This window comes from Thunnus maccoyii, chromosome 12, assembly GCF_910596095.1.
Source record: "Thunnus maccoyii chromosome 12, fThuMac1.1, whole genome shotgun sequence".
Lineage (NCBI taxonomy): Eukaryota > Metazoa > Chordata > Actinopteri > Scombriformes > Scombridae > Thunnus > Thunnus maccoyii.
The window spans coordinates 3649860-3662973 of record NC_056544.1 but is presented as its reverse complement, the minus strand read 5'-3'; the positions used below and the strand labels follow the sequence as shown (position 1 = coordinate 3662973).

The window sequence follows — 13114 nt, the reverse complement described above, 5'->3', positions numbered from 1 at the left end:
GTTAACGCTTGTTATTCTAGTTACTTTAAGCTTATTACTCAATATACGGCTCGGCTTAAAAACGAACTAAAGAAACTGTCAGAAGCAAGCAGCCAGACCTCCTGCACTCATTCACTAATCACACATCATTAACAGGTGACTGAACAACCACTCAATTAAAAACGAATGAGTGAGTCCAGACAGCTCACTGTGACTTCAACAAGCAAATTAACGTTACCCACAACACATTATATGATCTCTGCTGCATTCTTGTTAAGGAGATAAAAAACACAAAAAAGCCACACAGAGACATTTAACCATCAGAGATGAAATTAGCGACCAAAGAGACAGAGAGAGAGAAGCTGTTTCTGACTCACGTTATCTGACGTCTTCTTCTTTCTTTCATGGAGATGAAGTATTCATGTTATAACATCCATCTGAAGCTGTTGGTCATCTTGTATGTTAGTTAAAAGAACTTTGTGGCTGCTGGTTAACCAGTCTGATATCATTAGCAACAATGACAAACGAGCTATCTCTCCTGGTTGTTTCTCTCTCCAGCCTCCCCAGCAGCATCCTGCTGCTGCTGCGCTGCCCAGTCCAGATAATTTCTCCCGTTAGCTTAACAACAGTCCTTAACAGTCCTTCCATGGATGTATAAAGAGTCCTTCAGGCTGCTACAACAACCCAGCTGTTGCATTGGCTAACGCAAGGAGCTATCTACTGCTGCTACTCTGCTTTACAGTGGAGAGAATTGAAGATGAATTCTGGAAACTATCATTGGACCAACTCCATGTCAATATTGCATTATGGTTGTTGAGTGGTAAGGGAGGACAGCCTCCCTTGGAGTGTCACTTTACGTGTCATGGCCAATCACAGATTAGCATGAAAAAAAATGAAATACATTAAGTCCAATGTAAGAGATCCCAGCCTGCGGAGGACAGCAGGCACCTGTCCTCCTCTGTCCCCCACTCCACCTCCACCAATTGCTCCCTATTTTTACAAGTTACTTAACAGTAATGCTGCAATTTCATTGGATGTCACAGTGTTCCACCTATATGCTACTGAGCCCCCATGACAGTGGGGATACTCACCACTATGCTAACGAGGAGTGGTATCCCAGGACAACCATCACTACTTATGGATGTGATATAGTGGTGAAATAGAAATGCTACATGTCAGCTCTCCTCAAAGCCTTGGGAAAAGAAAAAGTGTTGTTGCATTGGCCGGGAATCGAACCCGGGCCTCCCGCGTGGCAGGCGAGAATTCTACCACTGAACCACCAATGCTTACTTAATAGACTTTTTTTTACCTTAAGTGCGATGTCAGCACTTTCTGCATTGGACTCCATATAGCTGCTCGGGAAGCATTATGACTTTTGTTTTAAGGCAGCTGGAGGAATACAGACAGTGGAGTTTGGGGTGATGGGTTAAACAGCTAATGCTACAACTGGCTGCAACTGATTGATCAGGGCACAAAATCCCTCTTCGCTTTTCTGTTTTCTGTCTTGCAGTACCTCACATTTGCTAACACAGTAGATTACCTTCTAAATCAGAGAATTAAGGCCTGATGTGTGGAAAACATGCAACTTGTCTATTTTTCCAAGTTACTTAACAGTAATGCTGCAATTTCATTGGATGTCACAGTGTTCCACCTATATGCTACTGAGCCCCCATGACAGTGGGGATACTCACCACTATGCTAACGAGGAGTGGTATCCCAGGACAACCATCACTACTTATGGATGTGATATAGTGGTGAAATAGAAATGCTACATGTCAGCTCTCCTCAAAGCCTTGGGAAAAGAAAAAGTGTTGTTGCATTGGCCGGGAATCGAACCCGGGCCTCCCGCGTGGCAGGCGAGAATTCTACCACTGAACCACCAATGCTTACTTAATAGACTTTTTTTTACCTTAAGTGCGATGTCAGCACTTTCTGCATTGGACTCCATATAGCTGCTCGGGAAGCATTATGACTTTTGTTTTAAGGCAGCTGGAGGAATACAGACAGTGGAGTTTGGGGTGATGGGTTAAACAGCTAATGCTACAACTGGCTGCAACTGATTGATCAGGGCACAAAATCCCTCTTCGCTTTTCTGTTTTCTGTCTTGCAGTACCTCACATTTGCTAACACAGTAGATTAACTTCTAAATCAGAGAATTAAGACCTGATGTGTGGAAAACATGCAACTTGTCTTCAAGGTGCCAACTACATGTGCATCCAGTTTTCAGCTACAAGAATATCAAACATATTTGAAAGGCAGTATCACATTCCACAATCTTATCATGATTCTTTTTCATGTTGGTTTTTAAGACTATTTTTCCAAGTTACTTAACAGTAATGCTGCAATTTCATTGGATGTCACAGTGTTCCACCGATATGCTACTGGCCCGTGCATGACAGTGGGGATACTCACCACTATACTAGCGAGGACTGGTTTCCCATGACAACCATCACTACTTATGGATGTGATATAGTGGTGAAATAACTTAGAAATGCTGCATGTCAGCTCTCCTCAAAGCCTTGGGAAAAGAAAAAGTGTTGTTGCATTGGCCGGGAATCGAACCCGGGCCTCCCGCGTGGCAGGCGAGAATTCTACCACTGAACCACCAATGCTTACTTAATAGACTTTTTTTACCTTTAGTGCAATGTCAGCACTTTCTGCATTGGACTCCATATAGCTGCTCGGGAAGCATTATGACTTGCCTTTGCAAGAGGACTTTTGTTTTAAGGCAGCTGGAGGAATACAGACAGTTTGGGGTGATGGGTTTAACAGCTAATGCTACAACTGGCTGCAACTGATTGATCAGAGCACAAAAACCCTCTTTGCTTTTCTGTTTTTGTTTTGTTAGTCTTGCAGTACATCACATTTGCTAACACAGTAGATTAATTTATAAATCAGAGAATTAAGACCTCATGTGTGGAAAAAGGACTACACCATCTGAAACCTGGGAACTACGCTGATCCTGCACCATGAACACCTCGCAATCAATCAATCTGCATTTGTTTGATGATCTTATTGAGAAGATAAAACAGAACTTGCAACTCATATAAACACTAAAATGCAAAGAATCCAACAAGTTAGTATTCTATCTATAATAGCAACAGTAATGTTACAACAGCAAAGTCACTATATAAACTCAATAATACTTCAATGGAAATATCTGACGTCAAACTATGGAGTGAAGTTTAAAAAGAATGAAGAACACAGAAATCAGTCACTATCAGCTGTTAGTACTACAGGCTGCAACTGCACTTTTTTGATATTTTGTTACTGCATTTACCTCAATATTCAATTAAAACATCATATCAATGCACCACTTTATCTACTCAGAACTGTTGCTTTCTTTTTCAGTTGCTGTGGCTTATGAACATTTTGCAAATACATTTTGATGTGTCTTATTATGTCACTTCACCTCCTTTTATTCCCAGTGATATAATATAATTAATGATTATGCGCTGTGTGTATGTGTCTGTCCGCTGCCTCCCTTTCCCCTGCGCTCACTGCAACTTGTTCCCCTGCAACTTGTCTTCAAGGTGCCGACTACATGTGCATCTAGTTTTCAGCTACAAGAATATCAAACATATTTGAAAGGCAGTATCACATTCCACAATCTTATCATGATTCTTTTTCATGTTGGTTTTTAAGACTATTTTTCCAAGTTACTTAACAGTAATGCTGCAATTTCATTGGATGTCACAGTGTTCCACCTATATGCTACTGAGCCCCCATGACGGTGGGGATACTCATCACTATGCTAACGAGGAGTGGTATCCCAGGACAACCATCACTACTTATGGATGTGATATAGTGGTGAAATAACTTAGAAATGCTACATGTCAGCTCTCCTCAAAGCCTTGGGAAAAGAAAAAGTGTTGTTGCATTGGCCGGGAATCGAACCCGGGCCTCCCGCGTGGCAGGCGAGAATTCTACCACTGAACCACCAATGCTTACTTTATAGACTTTTTTTACCTTTAGTGCAATGTCAGCACTTTCTGCATTGGACTCCATATAGCTGCTCGGGAAGCATTATGACTTTTGTTTTAAGGCAGCTGGAGGAATACAGACAGTTTGGGGTGATGGGTTTAACAGCTAATACTACAACTGGCTGCAACTGATTGATCAGGGCACAAAACCCCTCTTTGCTTTTCTGTGTTTTTGTTTTGTTAGTCTTGCAGTACATCACATTTGCTAACACAGTAGATTAACTTTTAAATCAGAGAATTAAGACCTGATGTGTGGAAAAAGGACCTGGAACCTGGGAACTATGCTGATCCTGGACCATGAACACCTCGCAATCAATCAATCTGCATTTGTTTGATGATCTTATTGAGAAGATAAAACAGAACTTGCAACTCATATAAACACTAAAATGCAAAGAATCCAACAAGTTAGTATTCTATCTATAATAGCAACAGTAATGTTACAACAGCAAAGTCACTATATAAACTCAATAATACTTCAATGGAAATATCTGACGTCAAACTATGGAGTGAAGTTTAAAAAGAATGAAGAACACAGAAATCAGTCACTATCAGCTGTTAGTACTACAGGCTGCAACTGCACTTTTTTGATATTTTGTTACTGCATTTACCTCAATATTCAATTAAAACATCATATCAATGCACCACTTTATCTACTCAGAACTGTTGCTTTCTTTTTCAGTTGCTGTGGCTTATGAACATTTTGCAAATACATTTTGATGTGTCTTACTATGTCACTTCACCTCCTTTTATTCCCAGTGATATAATATAATTAGTGATTATGTGCTGTGTGTATGTGTCTGTCCGCTGCCTCCCTTTCCCCTGCACTCTCATTGCAACTTGTTCCCCTGCAACTTGTCTTCAAGGTGCCTACTACATGTGCATCCAGTTTTCAGCTACAAGAAAATCAAACATATTTGAAAATTGTAACAAAATGTTTAGGGCAGCTGTGGTCAGAAGGTAGAGTGGATTGTCAACTAACCCCTCCTGTCCGCATGGCTAAGTGTCCTCAGGCAAGACACTGAACCCCTCATAGCTATGGTTGTGCTAGCAACCATCAGGAGCAATTAATATTAATATCCTAATACCCTAGTTTAGATAAAATTGAGACAAACCTACTGTAATATCAGCAACACAACTGTTTCAAAAACAAAGCAATCACCACAACTCATACAGCCTTGTGGAAACTCAACATAATCCAAAAGACAAAGCGTGAAAAGTAGTTTGTAGACATCCATTGTCTCTGATCTTATGCAAAACTATTGAAGCTCAGAGTCAGAGTTGTACCCACAGAAAACAGTTACTCTCACAGAGACATTTAGAAGTTGCAAAACTAAACTTCAATCCACAATAATGAATTTAGAAGTTACAAAAGTACTGAGAGCTGAACACACAGATACTTTTAAAAACAAAGCTTCCTCTCTGGACTCCAGTGCAGACACTAGCTGAGTCTCACAATACACACTGCTTGTTTGAGGGAGGACAGGGCAAAGGACAGGGAAGAGGAACACTGCTAGTAAGTTTACTACACCAGTTTTAAAATATTCCAAAACAATCTGCTTTGTGAATGTTTTATGATGGAATTTAATTCAACACATTTTTTAGTTACAAGAAAATTTTTAGTTTCAAATCTAACTTCCGCAGAAATTAAACTTATATACTAATTTGATTAAAGCTAAGATGAACGAACAACCTCATTTACTTATGTCTTTGCTGTGAAAAAAGCCTGTACAAATCATTGTGAGAAAAAGAACCTCCCCGTCGGGGAATCGAACCCCGGTCTCCCGCGTGACAGGCGGGGATACTCACCACTATACTAACGAGGAATGGCTGATTTTTGCATTGCCAGCAGTCTTTATGAATGTGAGTGCCATGAACATGACTACTGTCTGAAATCTCTCAAAAGAAGCAAGACTTCAGACTTCACGGTCAATTCAATTAAAAAATCTCCAAAATGCCCAAACTCTTGCATACAACTGTAGCCAATACACAGAGCCACCTGAAAGCAATATTGAATCTCAGCTTCCATCACACTCTGAGACCAAACAGGAGCAGTTAGTGTGCGTGTTGTTGAGTGGCAGGTGGGGTTAACAAGAAACACTATGGCCTTGTTTACACCTGGTATTAACATCCGTCTCGAGTGATCCGATCACAAGTGGACAGCTCTAAATACAGGCGTAAACGCACCCAAGATGCATTGAGGACGGATTGAGATCCGATCACTCAGACCACATTTGGAGGTGGTCTGGCCTGCATGTGGCCACATTCACTTAGCAATGTAAACGCAATGCATCCTGGACCACAATGAAGGACCACCTACTCAACTGACATCCTCTATTTTCCAGCAGACTTGGCAGGGACTTGCATTGCTGCCTCCTGGTCCAAAGCTGTTCAACTTGTTTGATAACAGGATAAACAAATTAATTTGTTTTTCATGAGAATTAAAAAACATAATCCGCCTCCTGTTTTTTCCTGTTTGTCCCGTTACCCTAACCGGTTTCCCTCTTCAAATCCACAATTAGAATAGTAATTAAACCAAAACCAGAAACCTACTTGTTTTTCGCCTGTCTGTCTAAAAAAAATTTTTCAGAAGCCAAACGTTGCTGGACAGTTTCTTCTTTCCTGTCAAGTTGATAGCAACAGTTTTTAGTTTTGCTGCGCTGCTCAACATAATGAGCTCTGGATCTATCAGGAGGATGACTGCTTTACTCAGTATCAACCTGGACTGTGTGTGTGTAACAGCTGACCTACTGGATGTGTAGAAGAAAACAGAGTATTATTAACATTAGATCGTGACCGATCCTGTCTGCGTGTCAGAGATTTAGATAATCAATGAAGTTATGCTGCTGTGTCTCATGCGTAAATGCGCACGGCTTCTCTCAATGGAGACACACAGCTGTGGGGAGATGGCTGCATATAACTCTCTCTCTCTCGGACGCCCGGTTCTCTCGCCGGTTAATAACGAACGAATTTGATCTTTGAAAACAGAAATGACGTCAATGTTTATTTTGCATATAGAGCGGGGAAGTGAGATCCGATCACAAGTGGTCACTCAAGACGCACGTGGAGACGCATGTTAATGCCAGGTGTTAACAGGGCCTATGAAGGGGTGTCACAATTTTACAATAAAGCCAAAGATCTATCTGTCAAAAGGGTTGTTGCATTGGCCGGGAATCGAACCCGGGCCTCCCGCGTGGCAGGCGAGAATTCTACCACTGAACCACCAATGCTTACAAGTGCCTGAATTTCGAAGACTCATCATTTCCTACAAATATTCCACATTATAAGCATTCAAACAGGTCAATGAAGCATGACCGTTTAACTTCAAGGACGCTTTGGGGAGATTTTGTTTTAGGCGAGATGGCTGTAAGAGCTAAACCTCTTTAAAAGTCAAGTCAGAAGCCTATGTATCTGTGTGTTTAACAAACCAGGATGGGAGGAAAACAGCATTTCTCCCCGTCGGGGAATCGAACCCCGGTCTCCCGCGTGACAGGCGGGGATACTCACCACTATACTAACGAGGAGTGGTTTCCCATGACAACCATCACTACTTATGAATGTGATATAGTGGTGAGATAACTAAGAAATGCCACATGTCAGCTCTCTTCAAAGTCTGAGGAAAAGTAAAAATGTTGTTGCATTGGCCGGGAATCGAACCCGGGCCTCCCGCGTGGCAGGCGAGAATTCTACCACTGAACCACCAATGCTCACTTACTAATTTTTTTTTTACCTTTACTGCAATGTCAGCACTTTCCGCATTGGACTCCTTATAGCTACTTGGGAAATATCATAGCCCCTTTCACACATGCAGTCTATCCCTGAAATGTTCAGGAACATTTCCTGCATGGGGTCATGTGTGAATGGGAGAACAGATAGATATTCAGGGAAATCTGTACTGCCAATTTCCCACGTCAAGACCTGGTAAAATTTCCGCAAAAATGCTGGTATGGCTGTGTTATGAATGAAAGTAACATTGCAGGGACAAGCATGTAAAGGGCTGTCATGCCCCTGATTCCGGATCTCTATTGCTGGATTTCTGTATAAAAGGGGTTAATGACAAGCTGATATTAACATCCACTTCACAAACTCATTGGCCAGCTGTGAGAAAGGAACCAGGGTTTGAACTTCTCTCTAGCTCTCCTTTTTCACACGACAATTTTTGTAACTTTATAGGTGAACAATCGAGTACAACACTATGCTTGCCTTCCAGGAGAGTGTGTCTGATAATATGTCCATCTGATGAAAGACGCTTTCATGTGAAGCAAACGAACCAATCACAAGATGACGTATTTGAATCTGCGACTTGTTGCCTTGCCTTGCCAATGTCTTTGCAGGTGATTCGATAACTAACAAGCAATACAAGTTATTTGTTTGCAAACAAGCACCTTTTCTCAAGAATGGCTGAAAACTGGACAGATTCAGAAATAAGAGAGCTCCTCTCACTCCTTGCCCCATCTTCTTCTTCTGCTGAGTTTTATGGTGGTTGGCAGTGTTGCATTACCACCATCTGCTGGACTGTTCCTTGCCCCATTTAATCCAACATTTCCATGACGTGTGAAAAGGCACAAGGTGGAGATGTTCCTGAATGTAGCTTCATGTGTGAATAGTGAAAATCACTAGTAGTGATTTTCACAAAGGACTACAAAGGACTACACCATCTGAAACCCGGCAACTATGCCGATCCTGCACCATGTAGCTGGGCACATTTTGAATCTCTCTAGCTTAGTGGGTGGCACCTGGCTGCAATGTTAGGTCTCTTTCACAATGAATAGTAGCCTATCACTGTCCCAGCTTTTGAGTCCATATGTATGAACTAGTTAGTTTCCTGTCAGTTAGTTGGTACTTCTATCAATGCACCACTTTATCTACTCAGAACTGTTGCTTTCTTTCTCAGTTGCTGTGGCTTGTGAACATTTTACACATACATTTTGATGTGTCTTACTATGTCACTCCATCTCCTTTAATTCCCCATGAAACGCCTTTCACTCCTATTGCATTACTAATATAATGGTTTTTGTCTAGAAAGTCTCACAGTCTGCACTTGCCAAAAAGTGAGTGAGAAAAGCAGGACATCGGTCTGTTTATCACTGTGTCGTCACAAAATGTATTGTTAATTTACCACAGATTAGGTGTTTCCACATTACTGACAATTTAATTGCAAACCAGGTTTTTCTGTAGCCAAGAACTGCAGTACACACCTCTCAGGTGTTAAGTATTCTCCATGGTAACACAGCTCCCACACAGGAATTCTCTTTGGGAAGTTTCTCAGGCTGTGAACTGCCAAGAATTGGCATGTGCTTGTGAAAGTCCACAAACACCAAAAAATATGGCTTTCATGTCATGTTTTCAATTACGTACTTTTACTGAAAGAATAAAAGACCAAAAATTTGGCTCCACATAACAAAGAAACAGACTAGAGGCTCTTAGTCTTGAGTGCAGCTGTGCACACAGAAAACAGTTACTCTCACAAAGGAAAAAAAAAAAAAAAAAGAACCTCCCCGTCGGGGAATCGAACCCCGGTCTCCCGCGTGACAGGCGGGGATACTCACCACTATACTAACGAGGACTGGCTGCATTTCAAATTGCCAGCAGTCTTTATGAAAGGGCCAAATGAAGCATGACTTCAGACTTCATGGTCTGAGATTTCATAATGGGGTCAGTACTGCTTAACATTGATAGTAGCTAAAGCACTGATTCCCCTCAGGTTCATACTGTAGATATACAGTGTGTGTGTTGTTGAGTGGTGGGTGTGGTTAACAAGAAACACTATGAAGGGGTGCCATAATTTTACAATAAAGTTTAGGAACCAGTGATACATCTGTCAGCCTTGGTAGATGCATTGGCTGGGAATCAAACACAGGCCTCCCGCATGGCCAGCAAAAATCCAACCACTGAACAACCAATGCTTACAGACCCACAAAATTGAAGACTCATCATTTCCTACAATAACTCCAGGAAGGCATTCCTTCAAGGGTCATTCCAAAAGTTCAATGAAGCATGATCATTTCACTTCTTAAGTCCGCTTTGGGCAAATTTTATTTTAGGCAAGATGGCTGTAACTGCTAAACCTCTTTAAAAGTCTAATCAGAAGCCCATGTATCTGTGTGTTCAACAAACCAGGTTGGGAGGAAAAAGGATTATCTCCCCGTCGGGGAATCGAACCCCGGTCTCCCGCGTGACAGGCGGGGATACTCACCACTATACTAACGAGGAGTGGCTATTTTGACGTCACAGGCAGTCTTTATGAATGACCCAAAAGAAGCAAGACTTCAGACTTCACGGTGTGACACTTAATAAAGAGGTCGGTGTTGTGTAACACTGCAAGTAGCTAGTACACTGATCCCTCTCAGGTTCATGTTCTAGATATACTCCTCTATCAGGACAACAAAGGTGATGTTGGCAACGAAGGACAGGTTGAAATGAGAAATACTGTGTTGGCCAAAACCAAGCTCAATCTAACAGTACAACATAGCCAACACACAGAGCCACCTAAAATAAATATTGAATCTATGCTTCCTATCTAAGTGTGTGGTTGACAACAAACACCATGAAGGGAGCAAACATTTTTAAAGTAAAGCTCCTAAGCTTGATTTAAAATAAAGCTTAGGAGCCAATGATCCATCTGTCAAAAAGATCTCATGCATTGGCCGGGAATCGAACCCGGGCCTCCCGCGTGGCAGGCGAGAATTCTACCACTGAACCACCAATGCCTACGGGCCACCAGAGTTGATATAGCCTTTAAATAGAAGAACAAAAATGAGATTGCCGCAGACACATGCAGAATCATATTCAAGACTGACAGAGATTACCCTATGGCTTTTATTAGACACTACCTGGTACAGTTAATTTAAATTTACTGTGGCAAGTGTGATGCATATTGACCTTAAGTTTGTAAAATGCTACTGAAATAGAAACTTACTAAATGACAGCTAATGTAATCTATGCAATTCATTTGTTTATTTGGACAATAAGAAAAAGTATTTGAGAAGTATTGTCTCTTGTCTCTCTCACCCCCCATTCACACACACAGGCTCCAACAATAGAGGTGCGACAGGCAGTCTTTTGTGAATGGAGCCTTCAAATAGCACCTTGGCCCAAGCCACACCGATTTAAGACTAAAAAGTCTCCCAGAATTGAGTATGTAAATTATGTGCTCACACTTAACAGACCCTAAAGTTTCAGGCTTGTGAAAGGCAAGAGACAACCTGGTACTTTGAGTCCACATTATTGTAATGGACGAACACATCATTAGCATTACAATGTGTCCTTTTGTTCATATTTTATAGGCCATCAGTGCACCATCCTAGTAAATTGCCCAGTCCCTGCAAATTACATGCAGTGGTACGTGCCTGTTGGATGGTCCAAACCCCCTCCCCCCACACCTTTCCAATAGCAGACTGGGGGGGTTGTGTAGGGCCATGTCTGTAACCTTCCATCACTTGCCCCTTTTTACACAGCCTGTTAAAGGCTAGAATGTTGCACCTTTATTCCACCTTGACGTTCTGTATAAAAGTTACAAACACGGAAAGGGGGGGCATTGTTGTTCCATCATTAAGCTGGAAGCGAAGGTAGTTGCATAGCCGGATCAACGTCTGTGTAAAAGTTATAGCCGGCGTAGCGGGACAGTCAACACTAGACGCTGACACTGTTGTGTTACATGTCACGCCCCTGATTCCGGATCTCTATTGCTGGATTTCTGTATAAAAGGGGTTACTGACAAGCTGATATTAACATCCACTTCACAAACTCATTGGCCAGCTGTGAGAAAGGAACCAGGGTTTGAACTTCTCTCTAGCTCTCCTTTTTCATTCATGACACGACAATTTTTGTAACTTTATAGGTGAACAATCGAGTACAACACTATGCTTGCCTTCCAGGAGAGTGTGTCTGATAATATTCGCTATTATCCCCGCATCTGAACGTCTCTCCCGCCCCCCTCTCCTCTCTGTCACAGTAAGCTTTTCATGCCTGGCCGTTCAAAACGACAAAAACACTTTGGATTTTCAATGTTGTTGGCCGACATGTTGTAAGAACCAGTTCTGATCGACCATAAATTGACCTTTAATCCTGCACATCAATCAATATTGTACAAAGACATTGTAATCAATTAAGGGATTTCATTTGAGTAAGTAAACTAATAGTCTTAAGAAATTAATCATGTGAATGCTGACAAACAGCCACCCTGCCCAGTTGCAGGGTAAAATCACAAAGGATGCTTCCTGAATTAGGAGGTACAGTATTAATACTTGTTGCACGGGCTGCATGCACAAGCAATAGCAATTAAACATAGAACACAATGGATAAGTACTACATAACCTGCAACCTAACCAAATAATGAAACCTAGTAAATTAACGATGCCCTCCTTTGCCTTGGAAGTAACACTCAGACACTACAATATGTAGTAAACTGGTAAACCCAACATGATAACAATTGCAGCTTACCTTAGAGCAGATAAGTACACTCCATCAATTCCTTACTAAGAAATTTGCTTACATGTTCTGTAGAGGCATGGTGTCAATGATCAGGGACTTTATCGGGGTTCCAACCATCTGTAGTGTCTCATCATTGCTCCAATAATGGTAGCTTTTGTTCGTTGCTCTGCTGCTGCTCAGCATATTGATAATCTTAATTCTGTTTCTTCAGGTAACAACTTGGGCTTCGCATGTTACCTAGGATCTTCTCCTGACACATACAAAAAGCAGATTAGAAAACAGGTTACACATATACACGGCAGAGACATTGGCATTCTCCAGAAATTCAACTTATCAAAATCAACTTACTGGAGAAAGCCAATTGTAACCTGGTTACTCCAGTGCATGTGAACACAGTGATTATAAGAGTGGGATTCCAGCAGTGTTTACATGGGTGTCTCCCGGCTCTTGTTGCCACCTGGTAGTTACTGGTGCACACAATAACTACATGGCCTGGAAATGAAAAATCAAATGATTTGAAAAACATTCCTGCTGGCAGTAACAGGAGTATTACCTGATTAACATTAAGATATTTACACTGTTTTTTTTAATCTAGTAATTGAGAAAGTATACAATGAGAATAAGACAACAGTACTGTAACACATCAGTCAATTGTATTTTACATACTGGAGTTGATTAAAGTAACAATCTCGAAGATCTCCGTTTCATTCTCCTTTGTGGCA

The 13114-nt window shown here is 41.5% G+C and overlaps 2 protein-coding genes and 11 non-coding genes across 15 annotated transcripts in view; all 13 read right to left on the bottom strand.

Moving 5' to 3' along the window:
* Positions 1-13114, bottom strand: part of LOC121908344 (kinesin-associated protein 3-like) — a 65275-nt gene that overhangs the window by 30973 nt on the left and 21188 nt on the right. The window lies entirely within an intron of this gene.
* The window catches only part of pdca (phosducin a), a 39641-nt gene that overhangs the window by 16470 nt on the left and 10057 nt on the right, over positions 1-13114 (bottom strand). The window lies entirely within an intron of this gene.
* Positions 1195-1265, bottom strand: trnag-gcc. Its single transcript has one exon. It is a non-coding gene; the product is annotated as a tRNA-Gly (tRNA).
* On the bottom strand, positions 1795-1865 carry trnag-gcc. The gene has a single exon. It is a non-coding gene; the product is annotated as a tRNA-Gly (tRNA).
* trnag-gcc lies at positions 2521-2591 on the bottom strand. Its single transcript has one exon. It is a non-coding gene; the product is annotated as a tRNA-Gly (tRNA).
* trnag-gcc lies at positions 3856-3926 on the bottom strand. The gene has a single exon. It is a non-coding gene; the product is annotated as a tRNA-Gly (tRNA).
* Positions 5714-5785, bottom strand: trnad-guc. The gene has a single exon. It is a non-coding gene; the product is annotated as a tRNA-Asp (tRNA).
* trnag-gcc lies at positions 7119-7189 on the bottom strand. The gene has a single exon. It is a non-coding gene; the product is annotated as a tRNA-Gly (tRNA).
* trnad-guc lies at positions 7412-7483 on the bottom strand. Its single transcript has one exon. It is a non-coding gene; the product is annotated as a tRNA-Asp (tRNA).
* On the bottom strand, positions 7596-7666 carry trnag-gcc. Its single transcript has one exon. It is a non-coding gene; the product is annotated as a tRNA-Gly (tRNA).
* On the bottom strand, positions 9454-9525 carry trnad-guc. Its single transcript has one exon. It is a non-coding gene; the product is annotated as a tRNA-Asp (tRNA).
* trnad-guc lies at positions 10101-10172 on the bottom strand. Its single transcript has one exon. It is a non-coding gene; the product is annotated as a tRNA-Asp (tRNA).
* trnag-gcc lies at positions 10599-10669 on the bottom strand. The gene has a single exon. It is a non-coding gene; the product is annotated as a tRNA-Gly (tRNA).